Source organism: Patagioenas fasciata, unplaced genomic scaffold (genome assembly GCF_037038585.1).
Source record: "Patagioenas fasciata isolate bPatFas1 unplaced genomic scaffold, bPatFas1.hap1 Unplaced_158, whole genome shotgun sequence".
Lineage (NCBI taxonomy): Eukaryota > Metazoa > Chordata > Aves > Columbiformes > Columbidae > Patagioenas > Patagioenas fasciata.
The window spans coordinates 103346-123596 of record NW_027288575.1 but is presented as its reverse complement, the minus strand read 5'-3'; the positions used below and the strand labels follow the sequence as shown (position 1 = coordinate 123596).

At 49.2% G+C, this 20251-nt stretch overlaps 1 long non-coding RNA gene across 4 annotated transcripts; it reads left to right on the top strand.

Annotated features, from left to right (window-relative positions):
- Positions 1-1929: 1929 nt before the first annotated feature.
- Positions 1930-9044, top strand: LOC139826773 (uncharacterized). 4 transcript variants are annotated; one of them, XR_011736913.1, is made up of 6 exons: positions 1930-2414; positions 2884-2995; positions 4011-4436; positions 4984-5088; positions 5174-5199; positions 8972-9044. It is a non-coding gene; the product is annotated as an uncharacterized lncRNA (long non-coding RNA). The 4 variants fall into 4 exon arrangements; XR_011736912.1 differs by lacking the exon at positions 8972-9044 and adding an exon at positions 5565-6572; XR_011736911.1 differs by lacking the exon at positions 8972-9044 and adding an exon at positions 5565-6572 and having other exon boundaries at positions 5174-5298.
- Positions 9045-20251: the final 11207 nt, after the last annotated feature.

The following is a 20251-nucleotide window of genomic DNA, read 5'->3' as shown; positions in this document are numbered from 1 at the left end:
ACTGCGCCTGCCCTCACTGCGAGCTCTGATAGGCGGAGAAAATGGTGATTGACGTGCCTAGGCAGGCTATCATTTTGCCGGAGGGGTGGGCGTTGCGGGCCTCTGGGCGCCGGACGGAGCATCCAATAGGAGGACAGCGTGGTGGGGTGGAAAGCAGCCAATCAGCGCGGGTCCTGGCGAGCGGGTCCGTGGTGTCTCGGGGTGGGTACCGGGAATTAACGGGAACGGGGGTCGGGGCGGCTGTGGAGCGGTTGCTGCAACCGGTACCCGGGGACCTGGAGGCAGTCGGCTCAGGGTAGCCCTTCGTGAGGTCCCCGGAGGCGGCAGAAAGGAAGGAGGCGACAGAAAGGCAGAGGGGGCCTCCCGCCGCGGAGGTCTCCGGGGCGCGGCGGGTGTCGGTGCCCGCGGAGCCCGGCGGGACGGTGGGAGAGTGCGAGGGGAACGGAGCGGCGAAAGAGGCGGCAGGTGAGTGCGGCCGCGGCGAGGGTGACCGTGCCGTTGGAACGGGGGGAGTGGGATGGGCCGGCGCGGTGAGGAGGCGTTCGGTTCAGTTTCCCCCCTGCCCTTACGGCCGAGTTGGCGAAGCCGGTGGGAGGTGTGTGACCCCGAGGGCAGGTGCGCCGAAGGCTTACGGTCTGGAGCCGTGTGTCCCTCCGGGACAGCAGTCGCTCCGGGAGCGGCGCAGCCCCCGTTAGTCGGGGGGAGACGTTTCAAACCAGAGCTAAGGCGCGGTGGCAGGCTCGGTGGCGTGGCGGGTCGGGCGCCGCTTCGGCGGGAGCTCGGGGCGAGGCCCGGCGGGTTCTGTGTCCTGTACGCGCGGCTTTCGTTCCGCGGCTCTCTGTGTGCGTTTTTGTTTCGTTGCGTTTGTTTTCTGGAGTTTATTTTGCGGGGTTCCCGCGAAACGCGGCACGACCGCTCGTCCGGGGCTGCCGCGGCGGTCTCAGTGCTGCCGCCCTGTGGCGAAACTCGGGTACTGCAGCGCACGGCCGGGGGAAGAGGCGCCGTTTGACCCGAAGCGGTCAGAAGTGCCAGAAACCAACGCCAGAACCGGCAGGAGCTGCGGCTTCGCAGTTCTGTCAGCATTGATCTTAGGACTCTGATTTTGATGCTAGTCGTTTTTACTTACATTACGCTACAGTGTTCTGTTTGGTACTGCTAGTGGGTAACAAATAATTGTGCTGTACCACAACGCGAGAGGATAATATTTCATAGACTTATACTGCCAAAGAGTTTGCAAGTATATTGAAAAGGGGGGAATTCAAGAGAAGCTACCAAGTTAATGTATACTGTGATGAAGTTATAGAAGATGTACCCTTCATTAACCGGTTCACGTGGGGTAAATGCTTTCTGACCGCCTGCACGATGAGGGGATATTTTTCACCTTTTAGATCCTTCTGCATGACAAGAGGGAGACAGAAGATTTAATAACACATTGTTTAGAAGCTGAGAGCTTAGTTTATATTTAACTAATAGATGTGTTGTCAGTGAGAAACTAAACATTTATAACTAACTTCATCAATTATTTCTTAGGTTAGATATATTGTATGTTCAAAATTTAAAACAATTGTAATTAATATGTAGCAACTGTGTGATTATAAGCAATGCAAGAGCATCCAGTCGTGGGAGCACTTGCAGAGGACGACCCCCAGAGCTCCCCAGTGCAGATGAAAGAAACATTGCCTGCTTAACGGTGTAATTGACTCTGCTGTCAAGCTTATTTCTCCGTTTCAGTACGAGCCCATCCCGTGGCCTCACAGGGCTGTGTCCTGTGGCGGTGCTGTGGGGAAGGGGCGAGATGCTTTCCTGCACCGGTGGATGTGTTTGCTTTTATGCTGAGCGTGTCCTAAACGGTGTCAGTTTGTCTTAATGCTGTCTGGCGTTGCTGCAGTTGCTCTGGTTTTTTGAGGATGCCTTGTGTTTTGGGGTGGCCCGTTTCCCTCGAATCCTCCGTTAGCTCAGCTGCTCTCCTGTCCCTTCTTCTGACTAATTCCTCTGCTTTCTCCTGCTCTATTGTTTTCAGAGGCTGAACTCTAATTTGGAATTTCTGTGTTTCTGAGGGGGAGCTGTGAACGCCCGATGCTCAGCAGACCCCCCAGCCCAGGCGGGGAATGGAACCTGGGGAGCAGCGCCCGGGTGGGAGACGCGGCGCCGTCCTCCGTCCCCAGCGTGCGGCAGAGGAGCAGGAGGCGACAGCCGGCCGGGGGCAGATGCCGGGTGCGTCCCCAGCTTACCAGAGCTCCCGCCGAGCCTCCTCCCGCGGCCCCGCTCGCCCCGTGCAGCCGCCCCCAGCTCCGGCAGCTCCTGCGAACCCGTCCCGTGTTCCTGGGCCGCTCCCAAGCCCCGTCGTGAAGGCGGCAAGCCGGCCCTCGGCACCTCTCCGGTGGCCCCTGCGGAAGGAGCGGACTGGGGCAGGGGTGAGCTACGGTGCTAACGGCCGCTGCTTCTTCTCTCCCTCTCCCAGAGGCCGCGCTGAGGATGTGGCCGTTCGCTCCCAGCCCGGGGGATGCCGTTGGCTGCGCCCGCCTCGGGCTGGCGAGGCTCGTCTGGCAGCGTGGCGGGAGAAGGGACAGGGGAGCACGTCCCGTGCGTGGGCGGGGGCTGCTGCTGCTGGAGCCAGAGAGGTTGGGGAGAGGTAAAGAGGAAGAAATGCGGGGCCGTCGGCCCAACGTCCGCTTCCTGCGGCGGGCGAGAGAGCGAGCCCCTCTCTCCGGGTGGCGAAGGCTCCCTCTGCGCGGCGTGCGGCGGGCCGGGGGCCAACGTGCGCGGCAGGGTCCGTGCGCGTATCCTGGAGCGGGACGGCTGCCTGGCGAGCGAGCCAGCGAGGCTCCATGTCCCCGAAGCCTCGTCTCGTAGGAGCCCTGACACCCCACCGTGTTCTCCTAGGCTGAGGACGGCCGAGCGCCCCGAGTTACCGGAGAGGAAGGGAGGAGAGAAGGAGACGGGAGCGTCTGAGCTGTTAGAAGCCTCCTGGCAGCCACCGAAAGCGAGAGCCGCTGTGAGTCCCTGGCCCTCGGGGCCTCGTCCCCGGCTTGTGTGTCCTGGTGCCTCCCTGCCCCTCCTTGGTGGTGGTTTTGGTTTATTATTATTATTTTAAAATTTTGCTTCCCTATACCTCTCCTTTTCTCTCTATTTTTGTGTCCTGCTCCATCTTCTATGGCTGTTTTTCCCTTTTCCATATCTTTGTCTTGATCTGCATCAGTCTCTTTTTTTCCCCACAGTTTCTCTGGCCTGTTCCCTGCTGTTCTTTTCTTCTCAGTACCTGTACGTGCAGCTCTTATCTCCCACCTTCCTATCTCTCTTCTTCCTGCCTTGCCCTTCTCTCTCTATTCGTTTGTCTCGCTCACTGTTGCTGGCGTTTTTTGTTCAGCATCTCGGCGTTCCATTCCTCCTTCCTGTTCATCTCTTATTCTTTCTGACCTTTAATGCTGCTCCCTGTCCCATTGTTTCTCGCTGTATCCCTGTGTCCTGCTCCCTACCCACAGTCATATTCTTCCCTGTCCTGTTGGCCATCCCAGGTTTCTTCCTCCATCTCCATCCTCGCCCCATCTCTTGGTCCTGCTCCCTACCCACCCCGGTTCCTGTTTCTCTGCCCTTCTCCTTGTCTTACTCCTGGTTTCTCTGTCCTCTTCCCTCTTTGTTTTTGTTTCTCTGTCGCTCTGCCCTGCTCCCTGTCACTGCGTTTCCTCCTTCCTGTCTCTGTCCCGCAGCCCGGCGCCCACTTCTCCTTTGTCTGTCTCTCCCACTGCCCATTCAAGGATTTTTCCCACCGTCTCTGTCTCCTGCTCCTTGTCTCTCATTTTGGCCTCTTCTTCCCTTTGCCCTGCTCCCTGGCCCTTTTGCCCCTCTCTCTGTCACCTTGTCTTGCTCCCTGTCCCTATCTTTCTCTGGCAAGCTTACCCTCCTTTTCAAAGGAATCACAAAATCACTTTGTTGGAAAAGATAACTGCAATTTAAAATATCTTTACCCTTTGAAGAAACAGCCTGGAAAAGATAATTTTTTTTTTTTTCAGTGGGGCGGTTCACGAGGACGGATGGGCTGCTGGGCTCTTCAATGACAGCATCCAGGGCGAGGAAGGAAATCTTGGCTATACTTGGGTGATATCTGTGTCTGTGTTCTGTGTGTATCTGGGAAAATGTGTTCTGGGGAACTCAGACTGCCAATGAGTCAAAAATGGCCTGGTTATCCAAAAAACGCAAACGCTCCAGTGGCCGTATCAACAGCTGTACTGAAGATGGTGCAAAATACTTTTTTCTCCACTCAACTGTAGCCTTCACAAGAAAAAAGGAAGTGTCAGGTTCCTCTCCAGCTTTGTTCTGAAGGGCTTTTCCTCTTTCAGCTGGATGTCTGCTGCCACCGTTTCACCGCGGTTGCCCCGTCTTCTGCTACAGAAGTACCAGACAGACAGAAGGAATCCCGAGCGGTCTGCCCGTACAAGGTACGGCTGGGACGCGTGTCTGCGTTTTTCCTGAGGTACTTGTAGAGTGGACTTTAAAGTTAACATTAAGAATGCACCGACTCTCCTTCTATATTTTTAATACGAAATATTTTACCAGGAGTACTAAAAATAAGGTCTGTTCTGGAGCACGGTACACCTGTGCAGAGCTCACCTCCCTCTGGTTATTTTCTCTTCCTGAAAGCGTAATCTTCTGTTTCTATGGGCTTACTATTGAATGATACTATGGAAATGATTTTGTACTAAAAGAGGAAAGGAGGTGTTTGTAAGAGTTCAGATGTCCAGAAGAAACAACCTGATTCAATGACAAATGCTTTGTTCTTTTTCACTCAATAGGTTTTTAAAATATCTTAGAATAGTACTCAAAAAGCTGACAGAGATACAGGCACCTGGGCAAATCGGTTTTGTTCTGCGTGTTTGCCAGGTGTTCCCAAGAAGCACTTTCAGCCTCGTAACTGGTGGCGGTGAGTCCATGTGTGGTTTGGATGAGTTATTGTTTCAATAGTGACTTTTTTCTCTTAACCTACAGTGTGTAGTTCTGACTTCAGTTGGTAAGAAATCTTCCAAAACGGCAGCATTCCTCATTCCAAGAAGCTGCATTTTATGAACCTGCCCTCCGAGTGGATCTTCCCAGGTGATGTAGTGGGCAGTGGCCGCATCAACAACAGGACTGTTCATTTTCTTTGAAACAACCAACCAAAGTCCATTTCCTTCCGCAGAGCCCAGCACAGCAGGCCTGGCAAAGGTTGGTGGCACCGCTGGGCTTTGGGTTCCCGGTTGCGACAGTCGAGCTGTCACGGTCACAGAAACGTGTTCCCCTGTGTGCTGCAGTGCAGCCAAAAGTGTTCGTGAGTCTGACGCTCCTTTTTCGTAGCCTTATGCTGCACTGCAGGAATGGGGATATTTATTTATTTTTTAAAGTAAACCCATGTCTTCTATCTCACTGATTTTCCTATCAATGAAACTTAAATTTACATGTTGACTTCCATAGTTAAGAGTAATTGTTAAGTAGGTGCAGCTGTGTGCACAAGCACAGGCACGTCGCGAGAAGAGCCAGAGGCCACCAAAGTAATTGCAAAGAGCAAGTTTATTTTGGTTACCTCTCTACAGGGGGATCTCCATAGCCACACCTGAGCTCCCAGGCAGAGGCGGCGTAAGCGGGGACGCAGGCGCTGGTCAGTTCAGCCCTGCTGGAAGATCGCTGGGCCTGCTGAGCTCGCCTGTATTTCACGGCTTCAGGCAGGCGCAGCCTCCCGCTCTTTCTCACAACAAAGCAGGAATCTCAGACACAGTGATAAGGTGTCCAGAGTTTCTCCCAGGCCTGTGTTATCTAACACAGGGGTTCTACTTGTCAAGCACACAAGGTCAGTAAAACAATTAGTGTGATGTATGTGTTTTCTTTATACCCCAGCTGCGGGTCACTTGAGCGTGTTTAGCTTTCTCCTCCTCGCCAATCTTCCGCAATTCCCGTACAGCAGCATATAATTTATTAGGTGTACTTAAGCAGATGGGTATTTGTTCTAAAAACTGAAAAAGAGAGGCAACTGGATGCGATGAGTGTTTCCCCAATATCTGACAGCGTGCTCTGACGTACTTTGTTTCTGTCTGGCTCTCAGTGGCGCTTTTCCCTGGCAGGTCGGGGTGTCCCTCGTGCTTGAGCCGTGCAGCTGGCCACGTGTCACTGCTCATCGTGCCACACGCCAAGTGTGAATCGATAGCTCTGTCTAAATATACATAAATGTAATAATATGATTGTAACAATATGCCAACATCTGCAAGTCTAGAAAGATATTTGTGTCCAAAGAGAAGGCTAAACAGGTGCGTAAGTATAAATGGATATTCTAGATAATAAGTGGTGATATATATAAGCATAAACAGATATTCTGTATAAGTTTAAGCAGATATATACATGTAAATGCATACGCAAGTGTGTAGATGTCTAAGTAGATATATATTACAGTGGAAATAGATGATATATATGAATCAAATATATTCCCTAAATACATACGTATGTGTAAAAAGAGACATAGGTGTCAATGTCAGTGATGTACAAGGTTTTTAAAATGCAAAGAAATTCTGTTTATAGAAAGGATTAAAAAACTCATCCTTACCCGGAAATGTCTCTGGCGGGTGCACTTGAGGGAAAGGCCTGAGCTGCCCCCAGGGAGCAGAACGGCACCCGCACCTGGTCAGCGGTGGGAGCAGGGGCTGGGGGGCTCTGTGTGCGAGCCAGACGCTTCGTTCCATAACTGCGGCAGCCGGGGAGCTGCTGCGAGCTCTCTGCTGAGTGACTGACTGTGTGGTGATGGTTTTTACTACTCACAGGGCACTGGGCGAGCCCAATTTAGTTTTCTTGTAATCTAACTTAAGTAAAAGCGTACTGAATAGAATTAATCACCCGACTTACAAGGCTGTGTGTCGTCTTTGTGTTTGTGGCTTGTTTTTTTTTTTTTTGTTTGAGTACGCTCTCTGCTTCATGTTGCTGGGAAAACCGTGTGCTGTAAAGTTCTGCTCATATTTACCAAAAGCAGCTACAGGTTACACTGGACATCTGTGAGATCAGGTGTGGTTTGTACTTCGCAGGGAAAGAAACAGAAAACAGGAAAAGAAATAGAACGAGAATTAATAGAAGTAGAAATAATAGAAATAGATGGGGTCGAATAGAAACAGAACAGAGCAGAGCGTCGTGCCGGATATGCAAATCTCCTCGGGGCTTGGGCAGGGAGGTGAGTAGGCGGGGAGAATGCAAATTGAGATTCGAAGCCTGCAAATCAGATTGCGAGAGATAAGAGGAGGGGCGGGGCGCGTGGGAACGACAGGCGGGGCGAGGATGGGGCGGAGAAATGCAAATCAGAGGCGTGGCTACGCAAATAGGGCACTAGAGAGCTCGAACGGGCCGCCGGGAGGTTCCGCCGAGGAGGGTTCTCTGGGTGGGGTGGTTCTCTAGAGCGGATTCTCTGTTCCTCGTTGTCCCGGGTGACTCGTTTGCTGTGGGTGATCCCGGGTGGTCACCCCGGTGCAGGTCACCCCCGCACGCCCCGCACGTTCAGCCCCGGTTCCGCGCATGCGCGGTGGCGCCCCGGTGCTCCCGCGGTGCACCGGCCGCCGGGTGTCGCTGGTGCTGCCGCCCGGTGGCCACAGCGCGGTACTGCAGCCCGGCGCGGGGAGTGCGGCATCGGGCTCAAACCAGAGCTCAAGCCCTGCGCTTGTGGGACGGCCTAGTAGAGCTGGGCTTCGGTTTGGAGGAGTTTTAATGCACGTGTTAAATTCCAGAGGAAAACTTTGTCTACTCAGTTAATTGATACGGTTTTAGTGGCATGTTTTACATGTTAATATACAAAGCAGGGTTACAGTGTTCTGTAACATGCATAGGAGGACGTATATTTAAGACAATTCTAGATGTAAACAAGCATTATGGTTCTTATTGGGATATTTTGGCATCTAAACTCTTAAATGGGGGAAAACGTGTGAAGCTCCTGCTAGAACCGCTGCAGGGTGGTGAAGAATGAATGTGGGACAGATCACGTTTAGATGCTTCACTCCTGTCACTTTCAGTCCATAAGGAAGCCAAATAACATGTTTGTGATTTATAAATGTTACTTTAATGTTCATGGTTTTTGCAGGTCACACATCCCAGGGTCTCAGCTGCTGCAGTTCACATAATGTACAGTGAACAGGAGGCGCTGGGTGTCCCCAAAGCGCGCTTCAAATCTGTAGGGTACTCTTACCTGGAACCCTCATTTGACATTTACCATCTTTGGTTTTCTGAGTGTATTCAACTAAGTAGTAGTTTATTTTTAATGCATCATATTCAATTTATGTTAAAACACTTTCTTTCTAATCTGTGAAAGTATGCAACGTGACTCAATATGTTTGAATTGTAATTATTTGCCAGGTGACACGTAGTGGAAATAATCTTTATTATGATAGTGATGTTTTTCTCAAGTATTTTGCTAAGAAAAGCGAATTTCTCAGATTAAATGGGTAGAAGTCAGCCAATACCTTTTTCAAAGAATGTGAGTTTGTCTCTACCTCTGTGACTAGTTGGAAGTATTCAGGTGTACATAATGTATACATTAAAAACAAATAAAGGCATCACTGATGTTCTGTTGTTGTGTATGGGTGTTTTTTCCTGTTGCTTCATAGTGGTCCAGACAAACTAAACAGAACACAACAGCAGAGTATGAGTCAGTGCACCTGGAGCTGGATCGTGTCATCTTGATCTTTATCACAAGAGACGTGTGATTCAATCACACTAAAAGAATATTACCAAATTGATATATGTCCACCTGTAAAATAATCGCTACATGCTTCGGTACAGTCTGTGTAGTTATGACAACATAATTTAGATAGCAGCAATTTTTAACCTGTTTTTTCCCTGGTAAATAATTTGTGAAGATAGAATGGAAGAAAAAGATTAACAAAAGTTTCACTAAATAATTGTGTTCATAAAAAAAAAAAATAGATTTTGTTATGATTTCCATTCAATTTCTGATCTGTTTACTTTTGTTTTACAGTTATCTCAAAATTCCTGGATACAGAGCAACTGCTTTCCATTTCGGCACAGGTTCCAAAGCAGGATAAGGTATGTTTCAAAATGCACCTTAGATGAGCAGTTACCTGGCTATATAGAAGTGTGGCACCTATGCATGATATGGTAGGAAAAAGACTGCGCCTTACAAAGACACGGACTAATGTTGTCATAGTCTGAGAGTGTATCTTATTGTACAGCAGCAGGAGATTCTATAGGAGAACGTTAGAAACATTTGGGTTTGCTTCAATATCACGTTTATCTTAATTTATACAAACTGACTGCAAAAGCTGTTGACTTTTTCATCACTCCCCACTCTCATTCTCTGTAAATGTTCATCCTGTTTGACAGTACCAGGATGAGAGAGGAATTTTCTTCACATCAGCATAAAAGGAAAAAGTGTTAACAGACATTTACTCTCTTATTTTTGGAGGTTAATACAATTTTTAATAGCCAAAAGAAAATTAGGCATCTTTCTTACTAGAAATTAAATACTTTCTTAGCTTTTAGGTAAGACAAATTAAGATAAATCAGTCTCTATTGTCTAGAAAGATCATTTTGAAAATGGTTCTTAAGAAGCACTCTTGACCTGGCTCGGCTGTGCTTGTAATGCAGATAAACCTGTATCGATCACTGAGTCAGCTGTGTGAACACGCGAGGTCAGCGATGGGACGTGGCTGTCGGTTCCCGTGACACAGACGCTGCACGAGCCAAGCGCAGGTTTTTTGTGCAGATGTTCCGTGTTCCCCCTGCACAGCACCGGACAGAAAACGAAGCACGTCCTGGCAGAGCATCAGCCAGAACAGTGTCTGGCAGCCCCTTCTGCGGGCGGTTCTCACCTCGGCCCGTGCCTTTCTGCTGGCCTGTGAATGCAAGGAGCAGCAATGTAGTGAAGAACTGATTCCTGTGAAGTTTTCCCAGGGTCCTGTCTTAGGGATTAAAAGAGTGCCCTGCTCTTATCTGTCACCTTCAATCACATGTCTTACCAGGTGCACCAAAATGAAATGTGGATAAAAGCGCTTATTGCTAAAAGCATAAATAGACAATAGAGCTATAAATGCTTATAACAAGATAGTTTCCTTGAAGGACAAGCAATAGTTGGTGTGTTGATGTTAAAGCTTCATCAGGAAGGCATTTTCTTGCTCAGCGCAGGTTCAGTCTGTGAGCGCGTTGTGCCCCGTGTTGCAGCCCCTGGAGCCTCAGGAGCTGGTGAACAGGGGAGGCTCCGTCACAGAGCGCCCGGGAGAGCTACTGAATGTTCTTCAGGTTCATGTTCCTTACAGCCCCCTCTTTCCCCCTCAGGATTTATAGAGAATTTCACCTCTGAAGTCTTCTGGGAGCTGGAGACAGACAGAATCTTTGCCTTGAAAATCACTCCAGTGATCACTTCAGGATCTTTCAGAGAGAGATTTTGTTCATCAGACCTTGTCTTGTATATTGATCTGTACGTTAACACGTGCACTACAAATATCAAACCAAGATAAACACGTGTAGCTCACTACTGGATCTGGGTTAGACCAGACACAGCAGTAACCGCTGTGCGCCTGAGGCAGCAGAACCTCAGCTTTTTTCTACCAAGCATATTGTAACCGTTCCATTATAAGTTGCATTTGCCTGCTGTACCTGAGTAGGATATTTCTGCCAATGCGTTGGAGGCTTCTGCTTGCCTGTGTTCGTGCTGGTGTGCCAGCATCCTAGGGACTTACAACTTTGTCACCTCTCCGTGTCTTCTCGCGGGCTGACTTGACTGCTTACTCAATGACTTATCTAATGCCAGTTAAAGCAATCAGGTACAGGCTCGGTCAAGGTTGTAGTAAATGCAGAAAAATCTCTTTAATGACACATCAGAAAGCTGAAAGTTTGTTGCTCCCAGCTTTCATTGCAGAGATCTGTAACACGAAGGAAAGATCAGGTGTGTGACTAAAGCTGGCTGGATGTCTTCGTGTATACAGAGGACCATGCACACCGAACTTGTAACTGCGCTGTTTCCAATCGCAACTGGCCACAATATAGCAGAGCATGTTATCAATGTTAATTCAAGAGCTAACTCCGTTGCTTTTATTAAATGCTGGATTGACCTATTCAGTGTGTTCCCCTCTCCATACAAGTTTTCATTGCAGAACGTCCCCAGCTGTCCGTGTGTGGGGAGGTGACTCCGATTCAGGTCCCCTTAGTTAGAAAAGAGTATATGGGGTACTCAAGGACCATAAACAAAAAAACCCCAACACCTTTTATTTTGCAGCTTGGCCCAATTAGCAGGAAGATTTACGCTACTTAAGCCAAATTGGTGAACAGTTTAACAGCCAAAGGGTTTACACAAAGGAGTTTTGTGGCTCTAAGCCTTAGGTTATACTGCTCATAGAGGGAGAGGAGATGAAATAAGGGTGTAGGAAAGGAAAAGAGAAGCAAAGAAGGAGAACGAAAGGCCCGTCCCCTCCCATGTCAGCCCGCGGCCTCTGTCTGCGGGCCTCGGCTGGTGTTGGGATGTAAATCGCGATTCACCTTCTCCTGAGTGCCCCATCTGCTGCTGGACACGGTGTCCATACGGGATTGTTTTCGCTCTGAGTGACCCATCGCTGCGGGATGAGCTGTTGTTGCCATAATGTCTGAGACATAATTCTGTTGAGTCTCTGGCGCAGGAGGCAGATGGTGCTTGTCTGAAAAACCCCCAGTTTCAATCACTACAAGTGTTCATGGTTTGTTCAACATGAACGTTCTCTCATCCTAAGGGGGACTGTCAACTGGCAATCTTGGTGAGATGCGTTACTGGAGAAATCGTGTCATCAGTGAAATCAAGTGCTTCGTCTTATGAAATCTGTGTATATAAGCAAATTAAAGGTATCTGGACAAAACAAAACATCCTTAAGAGACCCTCCTGTCTCAGTCATTCTGGCCGGGGTCTGAGTGGCTGGAACATGAGGGTGGGCAGGATCAGGGCAGTGAGCAGCAGGGAACACCAAGAGTCACTCATCCTTTCTTCTCAGGACAGCACCGCACTGTGATCATCTGCAGTGCTCAGAATCCTGTGATTTAACAGCACAAATTCTTCTATCATGCAATAGTTCCCACATCTGGTATCTTCTCAGCCAGGAACAAGATGGGTTTAGGGAGGGGATTGCAGATGTAAAGCGTTACCCGCAGTGTGTGGAAAGAAGATGCTCAGAGCCATGAACTGGTTGAGAACTGGGGGTCCCCGGTCTGCAGTTGGTGTTTTGTCTGCTCATCAGACACTGGCGCTAAGTGCTCAAGCAAACTTTCCTTTCCACAGTCAGGCCCACCTGGGAGTTGGTTGAATGCATGAGCTGTCTTTAAAGAACACGTGAATTTATCTGATTCTCCGCTGGATTTTTTTCCCCCGTAGCTTTATGCCACCAGATTTGTTGCATTAATATGTTACTTACATAATTCCCTGCAGACCCACCTCTCAAGCCTCTTGTCATGTTACTTACCTGACACATTCGATGCCTATACATCTCAGTAACAGTGTGCATCTTTGTACAACACAAACATGTGCGTGTGTGTATGCACATAAAGGTATGTAATTTGGGTCAAATCTTTATTTGCTGTATGTAGGTATGATAACACAACTTGCAGAAAAACACAACCTACCAATGAAAACAAGTTTCAGCTCTGCCCATGGGTGTTTTACCCGGATGACTGTTGATTGTTCACCGTTACCCACCGGCGTCCTTTAAAACTCACAAAGGTATTGGGACTAGATTTGTTTTTTCATAACATGTTTGTATACTTAATGTATAATACATTAATAAAGTGCACATTATACAGTAATTTAAGCAACAAAATAATTTCAGTGGAGATTTCTGGAAGTAAATGAAGGTATAACTGACGTATTTTATAGCTGCCCAATTTGTAGTTAATATGGTCAAAAATGTGCGATTACATGCAGTTATGTTGTGTGTAGATGTGCAGTTGTATACCTTGCTGATAAGTGCATCCTATTGTGGGTATTTTCATAAGAATTGATATGGGAAAATGAATCCAGGTGGTGTTTCTTCCACTCCCCCCTCCTATATTGTTGTGTTTGCTCTTTAGAAACTGTTTCTGATAATACGGCAAGTTGTTATTGTTGGTTTGAATTCCCTGTAGATCACTGAAATGAAACACACATAGCTTCATTTCAGCAGGTTTAATACAAATGAATGGGAGATATCAGGAGACCCTGAGGGAAATGTATCACATGAACTACTTGTGAGACCATTTAAAACTATTTATTATGTGCTAACTACACTTATTTTGTCCAATTAATAGCTAATTGCACGCTTTCTTAAAGCTATCTTTCTGTTGAGTTATGGCTCCTTACAGAAATAACCCAAAGCACACTGATCCAGTGTCCTTCTTGAGCCAAAAAACCCTCACAAAGTGTGTTTTATTAAACATGACTACAAACATATAGGCATTTATCAGTAAGGGTGGCCTTCATATTTACTGATTTTTATGGGTGAATTATCTACACAAAGTGACACAATGCATTAATTCTGTAATGCAGAATGGTTACTTTTAGTCCGTTCCCTGCGTTTCCAGCAGAACTGTCTGTTCTGTGTTGTCCTTGCTGCGGGTCGGTTGCTCTGCCGTCTGGTTCAGGAGACTCACTGAGGGTAATGTCGCATGTCAATTTTATGGACATTCTTTCTAGAAACTCTGTGGGGTTTCTATTAACGTGAGGGCCTAGGGGAATTAGAGTTGCATTTGATGTATTGATAAAACACACTTGATTCCATAGCTGTATGTTTAGTTCATTCTCTTGTGAAGCTTTCTTATGAGCTGTTGGCATTTGAGCTGTGTGTCCTGTGTCTGATAGCAGAATTTGACCTGAGATGACGGTATAAACTTGGAATTTGCTTCAAATAAATATGTGCATTTGCCTGTATCTGGCAGAGATGATTGCATTTTATGAGTAACCTCCTATCCTGATGTATGGAGTATGAACTTTATGAGCTTGCTTTGTTTCTCCAAGTTGTGTAAAGTGACAGTATGTGCTGTGCAACAGTTAAATCAGTGTCTCTTTTCAGAATAGTGTGTAAAGTATTGAACAAGACCCGTGAGCGTGTTCATTGTCTGTACAAACTCTGACACCGTGTCGGTGCTGGATTTGCTGCTCTCATTGCCCACGCCTGCACTCTGTCTGATGATGGTGAGTTTCTCCATTGATGACATGATCATGGCCAGATAAAGACCCTCCTGGTGGAGAATAGCTGTTTGGTCTGGTTCCCCAACTGCTAAGCCCACGCGACGACTTTTTTTGGTCTCCGTAGGCTTTAGGTGGGTGTCTCTGGTCTGTCATTGCTGCTTTTGTGCTGATCTTCTTTCTGTCTCCATTCACTGGAATCACATCCTCCATTCAACTGCTGCAAGTCTGCACAGCCAGTCTGTTCAAGACAGCCAGTTTAAGCGTATTCTATTCAAAAGAAAGAAGTCTTTGGACGCTCTGAGTTTACAGCTCTGTTCCGAAAGGGCACAAGTTAATACAGGTGGATCAACATTATGTAAATGCCATAGGACAAAATGTGGCTACTGTTGTTTATCTGCTACAATTTCTGCAGCATTTTCAGACAATTTTAGAAGTAGACTCTTGTAAGGAATCCAGGATCTTGTGCTTACCTGCATATTGCTCATTCTGCACATTGTCTTCAATTAATGCTGACCTGAGGTATTTATCTGCAGTACAACACAGTGTAGATACTAAATCAGGTCTGGAAGCCATCTCAGGAGATGTATTAGCTCATAATTACATCAAAAATAGAAGGAATGCTACTTCCTTGTTTCCTGTGCTTATTGTAATAAGGCACATATGTGGTAGCAAGAGTTCGTGACCCCCATACTTCATATGCTTATAGCAGTGTACAAATAAGTTATTAAAATTAAACTGGCTTTCAGATCTTCTGTTTTAATTACTTTTCCAATTTGAGTCTTTGTGTTTTTCTTTATCACTGGAGTCCAACCCCACTCACTGTCCCGCGACTGGGGACTCCAGACAAGGCGACACAGACGTGGGGGTGGCTGCACAGTGGAGCTCAGCCGACTTGAGAACCACTCAGCTGGTGTGAGGATCAGACACGAACAAAGCAACTTTGCTTTTTAAATGATGAGGATGATGTGCTTTGTTTTGGAAGACATCAGATTTTGAATGTTTAAGGAAGCTGTAACTACCTCGATGTTTCCTTCTTACCGCAGTCGGATTTCTGGTTCTGTCTGTCGAGTTGTGCTCCTCTCCCGCACCAAGTGGTGATCGTGGGGCTCAGGGTGAGGGGGGGCAGGGAGGGCGGGGGTGTCCGTGGACTTGAATAAGTTTTGTTTGGGGTTTTTTAGACGCCTCTGTTGACACATTGTATAAAAACTGATTGCTGCAGTGCTAATGAATGAACAGGATGATAAGCAACAGATTTGAGAACCTGTTTGGGTTTTGGTTTATTGAAAAATTATTATTTAACTCAAAAAGCAATAAGATCTTGCAGTGGTCTTCTAATACTTACTGGTAGCTTTTTAATGTACTGGTTTGGAACTTTGAGATTATATTTGATATGAAGTGGCTGTTCCATCGTGGAATATTGCAGGAGTAAACTCTTGCATTTCAGCATTCCTGGCAGATCTGCAGCTTGATAAAGACCTGAGGCTGTTTAGTTTAATCAGACTTTTGTAGATCCCACCTTCACTGTTCAAAGCACTGGCTGTCAATGTGTTTTCTGGTGTTGTCACTTCTTTCTGAACAAAGACGACAGAGGTACACAGCTCTACTGGTATTGTCTGTTTTATTTAAACATGGAACTTTAACTTGAAAGCTTAGAAAGCTGTGGTCTGTGGTATATCTTTGTAATGTTTGTAAATTCTTATGCAGATACTCTTATGCCAACCAGCACGAACTTTTGTGAGTGTGAACTGCTGTGCAGTTAGAAAGAAGAAAGGTGTGTGAGCTAAACCAGCAGGAAGGCTGCAGCCGTGTAACCTGGGGGGCGCAAACGGCACGAAACGGGCTGCAGCGGCGGAGCCCTCGGTCCCGGGCTGTCCCGGGCAGGCGGCGGAGCCCTCGGTCCCGGGCAGACGCAGCCTGAAAGCTCCCGGCCCCGCCCTGCGGGCGGACAGCGCCGCTCTGCGGCCGCCGGTGGCTCCGGGACGGGAGGCGAGGGGCGGGGGGGCCAGTGCCGGAGGCGGGGGGGGGGGGACGCAGCCCGGTGGCGGACGCGGACGGGATTGGCTCCTGCGCGGGATGGGCGGGGACACGCTGCGTAAGTGCGCGGGCCGCGGAGCGCGTGCCGGCGGTGCGGCGGCTGGAGCAGCGCGCGAGGAACGGCGGGGCCGGCGGTGAGCGAGGGGCGGGCGCACAGCGGGGAGACTGGACGGGGCGGCCCGGGACCGGCTGAGGGGCGAGGCTGGAGGGTGACAGACGGGCTGGTTTCGGAAGGAGGAAGGCGAGGGGCAGCCAGCCGCAACAGCGCGGCCCCAGGCCGGGGCGAGGGGGAAACACGCGGGCGGCTGTGAGGGAAGGGAGCCCCGCGCTGAGCGCTGCGCGGGGCTCGGGCGGGGCCGTGGGGCGGAGGGGGAGCCCCCGTAGTGACACAGGACAGAGGGAGGAAAGCGAGCGGGAGGGGGCAGCGGCGGGTCGGGAGCGCCAAGGGGGGGCGCGAGGGGCGGGGGGGGCCGGGAACGGAGGGAGCGGCGGAGGAACCTGAGGGCGGGACGGCGCGGGAGGAGCTTAGGCGGGAAAAGCTGAGGTACCTCGGGGAGGGGATGATATCGGGGGAGGCTTTGACAGGAAAGGCTGAGGTACCTCGGGGAGGGGATGATATCGGGGGAGGCTTTGACAGGAAAGGCTGAGGTACCTCGGGGAGGGGATGATATCGGGGGAGGCTTTGACAGGAAAGGCTGAGGTACCTCGGGGAGGGGATGATATCGGGGGAGGCTTTGACAGGAAAGGCTGAGGTACCTCAGGGAGGGGATGATATCGGGGGAGGCTTTGACAGGAAAGGCTGAGGTACCTCAGGGAGGGGATGATATCGGGGGAGGCTTTGATGGGAAAGGCTGAGGTACCTCAGGGAGGGGATGATATTGGGGGAGGCTTTGACGGGAAAGGCTGAGGTACCTCAGGGAGGTGATGACATCGGGGGAGGCTTTGGCGGGAAAGGGTGAGGGACTTAAAGGAGAGGACGGAAGGGAGAGAGGTTTTGGTGGTAAAGGCTGAGGTACCTCAGGGAGGAGATGGCATCGCAGAGGCTGCAGTGGGAAATGCTGAGGTAGCTCTGGGACGGGATGGCACTAAGGTGTGGTTTCAAAGGGAAATGCTGAGGTACTTTGAGGAAAGGATGCTGGGCTAGGAACTATGAACACATCAGATCGGTTAAGAGAATGTTGATGACAGAAATTTCTACAGTAAAGTATTCCAGCAAAGACAGGGAGATGAGCAAAACTTATATCAGGCCTCCTAGGATTCCTGCAGATTAGGGGTCAGGGATGATGAGGTTGTTAACTCGGTCCTAACTTTTTCTTTCTCTCCCTCTCTTGCAGCACCAGACTGAATGGAGAAGCAAGTGGATGGGAAGTTCCTGCGCCACGACACAGACCACATTTATTACTCTCGCCCTCCGAGACCCGGAGAACCGAACCGTTCTCATCGTGCCTTGAAGCAACCTCTGCTCATGCGCTTCTCCCAGGGAGAAGGCAGAATGGGAGTGACTCGCCACGTTAAACAACAGGGTGTACACTCTGCAGCTTTCAAGCCCAGCTCTGCGTTAGCTCACCCCTGCAATTTTGCACCGCCCACGCAAATTTGAGTTGTCGCTGGTTGTTGCAGCGTTTGGCTTTGGTGAGGACAGCGTGTGTTTGTCAGCAGTTGGTGTAGGGTGGAATCTTGAGGAGAAAGTGATATTTCCGTGCCAGAACTGGTTGGTGTTTGCCTGGTATTGTGGTAGTTGTTCCCGCAGGTGATCAGTGCTGGAGTGTTATTGCAGGATGAGGGGATTTTGAAGGCTTGTCTGTGAGATGCACTAGAGGCAGCAGTTGCAAACGAAAGGCTGAGGTGTGGAGAGTTTGTCGGTGGGTTTTGGACAGTTGTCAGTTGAAGAGTTGGTTGTTTGCAGGTGAGGTGTAGAGCAGAGGGTGAAGCTGACTTTGCCTGGGCGGCGCAACTGGATGGGTGTGCAGAGCTGAGGAGAGCGGGCTTCTGCGGGTGACCCTAAAGCTGGAGAACCAGCCAGCGGCAGCTCCAGACAGTCCCGCTGCCGAGCTTGGCTGTGTAGGGCCAGTGCCCTGGGGCACAGGGAGTGTGACCCTCCGCAAGCACCAAACAGCAGGTGAGGACTGTGGGGATTTGTACTGAGCTATGATATCTCTAAGGCATGTGCGAGGGGCCGGGGCCAAGGCAAGGTGGGCTCGTTGTGGGGTGTGGGGAGGTGTCAGCCCCCGGACTCAGCCCCTGTCTGATTGTAGTGCCCTTGGGCTGGTGTAGCTCAGTCCTCTGTGTGTTTCTCTTCAGGTGGAGCAGCGTGCAAAGGAAAAGCAAGGAAGGAGAGGAAGGTGGTGAACCTATGAGGAAGAGTGTAGCGAATCTGGCGTGGACTCACGGTAAGGTGCCATGAGAGACATTTATTACAAATTCAGGTTTGCATTTATACTCGCTATGATGCTTGCTCAAGCATTTGCTCTTTAGCTAAGTTAGACATTACATGAGCGATGTAACTGCCATATACGCATTTTTTTCTATAGTAAGCTGTCCCTCTGTCCCTGATGTATCAGTCCTGTATCCTGTATCTTAGTAGTCATAATTTTTCCCCAAGTAGATGAATATTTTGCAAGCAGCTTTATCTCCAGTCGTTACCTGTTCATATAATTCTCATTCATCTTTGTGCCGTGTCTCCAACTGAAATGTACCAGTTGTAGGAAAGTCTAGCACATGATTAGCAATCCATTCTAATAAACTCACCAATCAGACCCCTGATACATCCTGATTTTGCATTTGTAGCGCATGTTGAAGGACATCCACAGGGTTTGTCTTTGCTTAAGGGATAACTTCCCTCCCATGGTTCCCAATCGCTCACCTTTCGTTGGTGGTGGGCGCGCACTGTCCTGGTTCCCGGTCCTGTTTCCTGGTTCGATTGGGCTTCGCTACCAGAGCGGCTACTGCCTTTATAGGCACGCTGAAAGTCCCTGTTCCAGGGCGCCATTTGTAGCGAATGCGGTACGGACTCTCTTTTAAGGTGCAATGAGAGATGTTTATTACAAATTCAGGCTTGTGTTTATACTCGCTATGATACTTGCTCAAGCATTTGTTGATTAGCTAAGTTAGTCATTACATAAGTGATGTGTTTTGTGTTCCCACCAAAGTCACTGCCATAAACACCTTTTTTGTCTATCACAAGCTGTCCCTCTGTCCTTGATGCATCAATCCTGTATCAACTCCTCTGTCCTTGATGTATCACGTAGCATACAGTCCTTTGTTCTTGTATTTTTCCACTAATGCTTGTTCTCATGCTGTTGACTCTTGCAGTTTCTCATGTGCCCGGTCTTCCGTGTACTGACACAGAAGAGCGATCACGAAAGCAGCCGGCAGCTCCAGACACTCCCGCAGGGCCGGGCAGGGCCAGTGCCCTGGGGCACAGGGAGTGTGACCCTCCGCAAGCACCAAACAGCAGGCGAGGACCGTGGGGATTTGTACTGAGCTATGATATCTCTAAGGCCTGTGCGAGGGGCCGGGGCCAAGGCAAGGTGGGCTCGCTGTGGGGTGTGGGGAGGTGTCAGCCCCCGTCTGACTGTAGTGCCCTTGGGCTGGTGTAGCTCAGTCCTCCCTGTGTTTCTCTTCAGGTGGAGCAGCGTGCAAAGGAAAAGGAAGGAGGCGAACCTGTGAGGAAGAGTGATCGAGAAGGAGGGTTGGAGCGCACCTGTGAGTCAAGAGGGACCCAGAAAGAAGACACGGGTGGTGGAACCACAGGTCAGGAGAGCTCAAGGAAGGAGAAAGGTGATTGGGGCAGTATGGGTTTTTCTAGCTCACGCGCTAATGGAAACAGTTTGGATAATAAAAGAAATATATTCAAAACCAATAATTAAAGGCAGGGAATGTTTATATGCTATGTATTGGATAGACCTGAAGGTGTATTTGTTCCTAGAACAAAGGTGAAGTTACAATGGTAATTAACTGAAGATGTGAATTTCCAGATTGCATTGGCAACATACGCAGGGAACATATCAGTTTATTACCCTCAACATAAACTGTGGGCTGAAATTGGTAATTTACCGTTGTATGGCAAGTGCTGCTGTCAGC